The 9,139-nt window shown below is 40.7% G+C and overlaps 1 long non-coding RNA gene across 1 annotated transcript; it reads right to left on the minus strand.

The window, feature by feature from the left end:
- Positions 1 to 514: 514 nt before the first annotated feature.
- On the minus strand, positions 515 to 8,684 carry LOC125260838. The gene is made up of 3 exons (XR_007183140.1): positions 8,403 to 8,684; positions 981 to 1,143; positions 515 to 840 (listed from the first exon to the last, which is right to left on the minus strand). It is a non-coding gene; the product is annotated as an uncharacterized LOC125260838 (long non-coding RNA).
- Between the last annotated feature and the right edge of the window lie 455 nt (positions 8,685 to 9,139).

Consider the following 9,139-nt stretch of genomic DNA (forward strand, 5'->3'; position numbering starts at 1 on the left):
TGTTTCGAACATAAGCTTATAAAACAGCCATAACTTAATATTTTTTCAATGAAAACCATATTGTATCTGATAAATAACTTCTCATTAATGAGTTTAAGTGCAAAAATGTCAACATTTTCAAGGTTATTACCATGTCATTACTACATGTACCCCCTTTTTATTAATTAAAATTTTTTGAAATTCTTTGAAACTTCACATTTTAAATGAACTACAGAAAATCACTCTGATGCAAGAAAACCTAAATAAAAAACAAATTATATTTACTTGCATAAACTTTCATTTTCAGATGAAAAAGATGATCAATTTATGCTGAAATGGTTTATCAATAGTTGTGCATAAACCAAATTATCTATGCATCTCATGTAGGTCAAAATGGATCTGAATGCATCATGAGTGTTAAAAAGACACAGAAAGTCCCAGACTCATTTGCAATTACTTACTAGAGTAGGTCATTCATTCTCATATATTTAGCATATGTTTTTGCTTCAAATCAACTGCTATAGTTTTGCGATAAATCTCTGATGTGATGGGTTTGTTTCAATTCTAAAACTCCCGAAATGGCTATAGATAAGTTAACTGTAGTCCAAGCCACTGAGAAAGTTTGCAGTCACTGTTGCACTCTATTGGACCCACCTTATCAGAAGCTGTAACATTTGAGTGAAACACAAAAATAAAATAAGGTTACATTTGCAGAAGTGAAAGGGGACTGGAGATCATGTGATAGACATGGGGATGACTGAATGTGACTGAGAGAAGAATCAAGATGCAAGAGGGGAAACACAGTGATGGGGAGATTCTTACCAAACATATGGGACTGGTCTTCAACTTTGTCCATTGTATCTGACATGGAAAAAACAAACAAAAAAACCCCACACATTTAACTACAGTTCTCCAAGCTATAACGTTATTTGTGACCATTTCCTCTCGTGCACCACAGCTTGAGATTAATGATAATTTCCTCCAGTTTTTCTCCATCCTACCCGTATAGCAGCCTTGTTGCAGTAAACACGGGTGACGGCCAGCCAGGTGGGCAGATCCAGCATGTTCTGCAGCACCTCCTCATCCAGCTCCAGGTTGGACAGCTGACCCTCTCCCTTCAGTGTGCTCAGGTTGATCTTATCTGGGGAGAGGTTCTTAGTGAACCTACACAAAGACGAAAACAAGCACTGATTGGTTAAATGATTTGAGAGTTACAAGTCTAGAGCTACAAGTCTACAAGTGTTCATGATAATTAAAAGGAAAAATCGTTTAAAAAAAATGAACCAAGTTCTTAGAACTTGTGTCAGCTTCACTGTAAAATCCAATAAGTAAACCTTACTTAAAAAAAGCATGCAAACCGATTGCCTTGAAAAAACCAAGTAAGGTGAAATAGGAATAGTATGTAGAACTAAAGCCGACTTCAGACTGCACGATTTTAGCCCCGATTTTGGCTCGCCAACAGGTTTTGAGAAATCGCCGACAAATGCCCGAAATCACAGGCAAATCGGTGCTCGTTCACGCGAGTGACAATCACGCAGTGTGAATGAGCAAAGACGGGATCTGAGAGAATCGCCGACGAGTCGCCGACGCCCATGAGATATTTGGCATGCTAAATATCTGGACCTGTCGGCGATTCAAAATCCTGCTGTGTGAAAAGTGTTCTGACTGAAAACTGCATCGGCGATGACCGACAGCCAATGAGAGAGCAAGATACAGAGTAGCGGGGAGTTCGGGGAGGAGTTATAGACCACAATATCAGCAAGCATGGCTTCGTACACATAAACATTACAATTCTATCAAACAGAACCAAAGCACAAACATTTGCTTGACCATCCGCAACAGCAGCACATTGAAAAGTTATGTATTTTGCTACAACTGTCGTTGCAGAACACACACTCCTTGTTCCTCGCGTCTCCCCAAACATTTCCTTCTCCCTATTCTTCTTTTATTTTTGTTGTTTTTGCTGCAAATCAGCGCACAGATAATACGTATTTCAAGCTTCTTGCGGGCTACTATTTTTAATAATAATGGCCGTGTGTCTCAATCAGCTCCCTAGTTCAGTAGTCAGGGCACTGATCAGGGTATCAGCCACATTCACTTTCATTATATACTGAATCACGACCTAGGGAGCTAGGGAGCTGATTGAGACGCAGGCCCAGTCTCACGTGAGAACTCCGGTCTTGAATGCGTGATATCGCGTCGTTTCCTTGTCACGTCTCGCGCGTATATGGTTGTGAAACGGAGTTTGTGTGCCAGACAGAGTTGTCGCGATTCTTTCTATTGTAAAGTCATGCAGTGTGACACTGCAGCGACTGAATGCTGGCCAAGATAGTCATGCAGTGTGAAAAGAACAGTGACCCGACTACTTTGAAAATCGTGCAGTCTGAACTCGGCATAACAAGTGCCTGTCTAGTATTGTACACTTACAAGAGAGTTTCAGTAAAGCCGAGTTCAGACTGCACGATTTTAGCCCCGATTTTGGCTCGCCGACAGGTTTTGAGAAATCGCCGACAAATGCCCGAAATCACAGGCAAATCGGTGCTCGTTCACGCGAGTGACAATCACGCAGTGTGAATGAGCAAAGACGTGATCCGAGAGAATCGCCGACGAGTCGCCGACACCCGTGAGATATTTGGCATGCTAAATATCTGGACCTGTCGGCGATTCAAAATCCTGCAGTGTGAAAAGTGTTCTGACTGAAAACTACATCGGCGATGACCGACAGCCAATGAGAGAGCAAGATACAGAGCAGCGGAGAGTTCGGGGAGGAGTTATAGACCAAAATATCAGCAAGCATGGCTTCGTTTCAGATAAACATTACAATTTTATCATACAGAAGCAAAGCACAAACATTTGCTTGACCATCAACAGCAGCACATTGAAAAGTTATGTATTTTGCTCCTACTGTCGTTGCAGAACACACAATCCTTGTTCTTCGCGTCTCCCCAAACATTTCCTTCTCCATATTCTTCTTTTCTTTATGTTGTTTTCGCTGCAAATCAGCGCACAGGCAATTCGTATTTCAAGCTTCTTGCGGGCTACTATTTTTAATAATAATCCCACCGTGTGTCTCAATCAGCTCCCTAGTTCAGCAGTCAGGGCACTGATCAGGGTATCAGCCACATTCGCTTTCATTATATACTGATTCACGACCTAGGGAGCTAGGGAGCTGATTGAGACACAGGGCCAGTCTCACGTGAGAACTCTGGTCTTGCGTGCGTTGTTTCCTTGTCATGTCTCGAGTGTGTTTGGTTGTGAAACGTAGTTTGCGTGCCAGACAGAGTTGTCGGCGATTCTTCCTATTGTAAAGTCATGCAGTGTGAAACCTTCTGTCGCCGATCCATCGTGCAGTATGAACATAGCAGCGACTGAATGCTGGCCAAGATAGTCATGCAGTGTGAAAAGAACAGTGACCCGACTACTTTGAAAATCGTGCAGTCTGAACTCGGCATAAAGCCGAGTTCAGACTGCACGATTTTAGCCCTGATTTTGGCTCGCCGACAGGTTTTGGGAAATCGCGACAAATGCCCGAAATCACAGGCAAATCGGTGTTCATTCACGTGAGTGATAATCACGCAGTGTGAATGAGCAAAGACGGGATCTGAGAGAATCGCCGACACCCGTGAGATATTTGGCATGCTAACTATCTGGACCTGTCGGCGATTCAAAATCCTGCAGTGTGAAAAGTGTTCTGACTGAAAACTACATCGGCGATGACTGACAGCCAATGAGAGAGCAAGATACAGAGTAGCGGGGAGTTCGGGGAGGAGACATAGACCACAATATCAGTAAGCATGGCTTTGTTTCAGATAAATTACAATTCTATCAAACAAAAACAAAGCACAAACATTTGCTTGACCATCTGCAACAGCAGCACATTGTGAACACACAATCCACAGTCTCCCCAACCATTTCCTCCTCCATATTCTTCTTTTATTTTTTCTTGTTTTCGCTGCAAATCAGTGCACAGGCAATTCGAATAATAATAATAATAACTCCGGTCTTGCACGCGTGATATCGCGTTGTTTCCTTGTCACATCTCGCGTGGTTGTGAAAGTTTGAGTGCCAGACAGAGTTGTCGGCGATTCTTCCTATTGTAAAGTCATGCAGTGTGAAACCTTCTGTCGCCGATCCATCGTGCAGTTTGAACACAGCAGCGACTGAATGCTGGCCAAGATGGTCATGCAGTGTGAAAAGAACAGTGACCCGACTACTTTGAAAATCGTGCAGTCTGAACTCGGCATAACTTAAAACAAATTTGTATCGTATACTTAATCATTTACTTTAGATGTACTTGTCTTAGTATAGACTACTCCAAATTACGATTTTAAACAACTAAATCATTTCAAGTAAAATACACTTTGTGAGTATTCCTAACTCAATTATGCAAGTTGTGCTAAGGTGATGTTTTCTGCATACACTCTCAGAAAATAAAGTACATAATTGTACCTTTAGGGGTGCAATGGTACAAAAGTACACATTTGTACCCTTGTGATTTGTACCTTAAGAGACCAGTTTTGTACCTTTGGTGACAATTTGGTGGATACTCGAAAATGTCATGTGGTTAAACCATCAAGAAAAAGTAATAATTTATTTTCCTCGCACCTTAAATACATGTTAAAACACATTTTAATCCTTTAAAGGGTTAGTTCACCCAAACATTCTGTCATTAGTTACTCACCCTCATGTTGTTCCAAACTTGTAAGATCGTACATCTTTGGAAAACAAATCAAGATATTTTTGATGAAATTTGAGAGGTTTCTGATCTCCCCACAAATCATTCCAAATTTCAAGGTCCAGAAAGGTAGTAAAGACATTTTTAAATTAGTCCATGTGACTACAGTGGTTCAACCTTAATGTTATGAAGCAAGAAGAATACTTTGTGTTCAGGAACAATGTGTTTAAACAAGTTTAAATTGTTAAATAACACTTCCAAGTGTTTAAATTCATTTCTTGACTTTTTTGTCAGGTGGTAAAATACATACATAACATAAAATTGTGTCATAGTATTTTATTTTAAATTTGTTATTATTAAAACATAATTTTAAATAGTTTTCTTAGTCTGTTCATTTGTATAGAAGGTTGCGCCACCTGACATTTTGGGGGTTTAAAGGGATAGTTCACCCAAAAATGAAAATTTGATGTTTATCTGCTTATTAAATTTTATGTCTCGCACACTGCCGTTGTCAGAGCGTGATCAGACCTCACTAACCGAGTGCTGAACGCAGTTAGACATTGTGGTGTTTTAGAGGTAAAAAATGATATAAATACTGTTCGGTTTCTCGCACAAACCGATCGTTTTGTGTCTTAGGACATCAATGTGTCGTCACGAGCCGCAGGGTTTAATTTTGATTTGTCTATGCAAGTTTTTTCGACTCTTATTGATAGAGTTCCCATTCACTCACATTATTTGACTGACAGATGGCAACAGTTGGAGTTAAAAATCATCTTTTGTGTTCTACTGAAGAAACAAAGTCACCTACATCTTGGGTGCACTGGGGGTAAGCAGATAAACATCAAATTTTCATTTTTGGGTGAACTATCCCTTTAAGAAACCAAAACATAAAAAAACTATCCCTTTAAGAAACCAAAAATAATATTTATTATATGAATGTACTGAAAATGAATTCAAACTAAATAGGTTTTATAAATAAAATTATGCATGTCATGAATTTATCAAATTATTTTAAAAATAAATAATGCAATTGGATACAACAATATGCACACCATGTCACTGACCCAAATGTAATAAATTATTAATTCATAAATATCATAATGTTTATATTTATGTTATACATAGTTTATGTCATCATTTGGACAAAACTTAATGACCAATAACATTTTAGGTCATGGGAACATATAAAAGACATATTCATTGAACGGTTTCCATGTAATTTCCATCTCATTCCCCATTTGGTCACTTTTGACACTGTTATATTTTAAGGTAACAAGGTCTGAGCTGAAACCCCCATCACAAAGACAGTCATTGACTAACTTTGGCTAATAAGATTACAACAGGCCTGCAGTAAGATTGCTTTAAGCCCACGAGAGCGTTTCTAACCCCTGCCCTCAAAACCTGCTGAGATCACAGACACAAACACACAGAGCACATCTAATATTCACTGTACAGCACTGCGGTTCGACCTGCCTGTACGCTTCCTAAGATGAAAACAGCACATTCACTATAAACGCAGAGCACAGTGTGGCCGCTTCAAAAGACTGAAGTGTTTCATGCATTTGAATGGGAAATCTCCATCTGTTCAAAGACTTCAAAGATTAAGCCAGCCTTCAGAAGACCAATGAGAGGGAAAATACTGCCTTACAATATTACCACACCACTTCAGTCAACATTTCAACATGGTGCAACTAACCTATACTGTATATGCTGTAATACATGATTGTGATTCTTTGTGGTGCTTTAATGTGTTATTGTTGATAACAGTGAGATTTTAATACAACATATTTTGCAGTATCAATACTTAGGTAGTGTAAATGAGAATATTTGGCAAAAGATTTTTAGTCACTGTAGAGTAAAGAGAGGCATGAACATTCATCAAATCATACAGGATTATGTTACTTATTCTTCTAAGAAAGAGAGAATATAAAACTTTTATAGTTAAAGGTGCCCTAGAATCAAAAATTTAATTTACCTTGGCATAGTTGAATAACAAGAGTTCAGTACATGGAAAAGACATACATTGAGTTTCAAACTCCATTGCTTCCTCCTTATGTAAATCTCATTTGTTTAAAAGACCTCCGAAAAACAGGTGAATCTCAAAATAACACCGACTGTTACGTAACAGTCAGGATCCTAATAATCCCCATCCATTGAATTGGCTCTTTCACTCTCTCTCCTCTCCACCTTCAGCTGGTGTGTGGTGAGCGCACTGGCGCCGTTGTACTGTGGCTGCCGTCGCATCATCCAAGTGGATGCTGCACACTGGTGGTGGATGAGGAGAGACCCGTGATATGATTGTAAAGCGCTTTGGGTGTACAGTAGTACATATGAAAGCGCTATATAAATGCCTCATTCATTCATTCATTCATTCATTAATATGTACGCCCCCAATATTTGCATATGCCAGCCCATTTTCAAGGCATTACACAAAGGCAGCCAGTATTAATGTCTGGAGCTGTGCACAGCTGAATCATCAGACTAGGTAAGCAAGCAAGAACAAAAGCGAAAAATGGCAGATGGAGCGATAATAACTGACATGATCAATGATTACATGATATTTTTAGTGATATTTATGAATTGTCTTTCTAAATGTTTTGTTAGCATGTTGCTAATGTACTGTTAAATGTGGTTAAAGTTACCATCTTTTCTTACTGTATTCACAGAGACAAGAGAGACATCGCTATTTTCATTTTTAAACACTTGCAGTCTATATAATGCATAAACACAACTTCATTCTTTATAAATCTCTCCAACAGTGTTATGTTAGCTTTAGCCCGTTAGCCACGAAGCACAGCCTCAAACTCATTCAGAATCAAATGTAAACATCCAAATAAATACTATACTCACATGATCTGACGCATGCATGCATCATGCATGACGAACATCTTGTAAAGATCCATTTGAGGGTTATATTAGCTGTGTGAACTTTGTAAATGCACTGTATTATAGTCGAGAGCTGGGGGGTGGGGGGGGGGGCTGGGGGGCAGGGAGCGTGCGATTTAAAGGGGCCGCAGCCTGAATCGGTGCATAGTTAATGATGCCCCAAAATAGGCAGTTAAAAAAATTAATTAAAAAAAATCTACAGGGTATTTTGAGCTGAAACTTCACAGACACATTCAGGGGACACCTTAAGGTGATGATACACGGGGCAACTTTTTGAGCAATGTTGCTGGGCAATGTTGCCGTCAACGGGCAACCTGATGAGACACAGGGCAACTAATTAGGGCAACGGACAGTTGGCAGCAACTAATCAGAGAGGAGCAAATCTATTGCCAACTCAATAAATACTTTATAATAAACACTTGTTAGGCACTTTATTTCAACTTTTCAAATATTTTCTTCATTTTTATTAAAAATAAATGCCTTTCCGATCTGATTTGTGATAGGAAAAGGGAGAAGAGCAAGTTCGGCAAAAGGCGGATTCAAACCCGCGTCGATCGCATCAAAAGCTATTCAAATGTCAAACGCCCTACAGCCTACGCTACTGGAGACGTTAAAAAATCCCGTCTTTTTAGTATTTAACTGAAATCATTCAATAGCTTCATTATGTCACAGACACATCAGGTTCCAACCTCCAATCACAACGCACGCCATCACCAGAGTACTGATCACCGCCACCTGCACCTCATCACTTCACTCATCAACAGCACTATAAAACCCACGCGCACACAGCACTCCACGTCCGGTCTCATTCGCATATACCATATGTTATGCTTACCTCAAGGACTCCTCTTCGTATACTCACCTGTCTCCAGCGTGTCTCCTTCCCTCTGTGTGCCTCGTCTGCTGTGTGGGTGTGTGCCATTCAGCTCCTCAGTTCTCCAGCGATCTCTTCTGTGCTCCAGCGATCCCCAAGCTCCAACATACATCTACCTGCAAAGAGAAAGGACAGTAACTATTCCTCATACTACCTGCTCAAACTGCTATTCAACCAGTTCACTCACCTGTGTGTGTTCACCTGCTCTACTGTGGTCAAATAAACATCCATTACCTGTTACATCTGTGTCTGTCTCCTGTATACCATAACAGAAGACCAGACCAACACCGCAGACCCAGTATGAGCCAGCCAGACCCATTCCAGGAACTCGTGGATGCGCTTCGGCGCACATTATCCACTCATCCTCCACCGCCATCTCCAGTTACTGTCCCTTCACCTGCACCAGCGAACACCACCAACGATGTCAACAGTCCTCCTTCACTGCCACCGTACGCCAGTCCCATGGCCAAACCGGCGCCCTTCTCAGGATTGGCGGAGGATTGCAGCGGATTCCTGCTGCAATGCACACTGGTCCTGGAGATGCAGCCGCACCTGTACCCGAGTGACACCTCCAAAATAGCGTTCATTATATCTCAGCTCAGCGGCAAAGCATTAAAATGGGCCGACTCCATCTGATCCCAGCGGGGCGCTGTAACCCAATCCTACTCGGCGTTTATTTCCCACTTCCGGGAAGTGTTCAGGAAACTGATCACAGACTCTTCAGC

This window comes from Megalobrama amblycephala, linkage group LG24 (genome assembly GCF_018812025.1).
Source record: "Megalobrama amblycephala isolate DHTTF-2021 linkage group LG24, ASM1881202v1, whole genome shotgun sequence".
In the NCBI taxonomy this organism is placed as follows: domain Eukaryota; kingdom Metazoa; phylum Chordata; class Actinopteri; order Cypriniformes; family Xenocyprididae; genus Megalobrama; species Megalobrama amblycephala.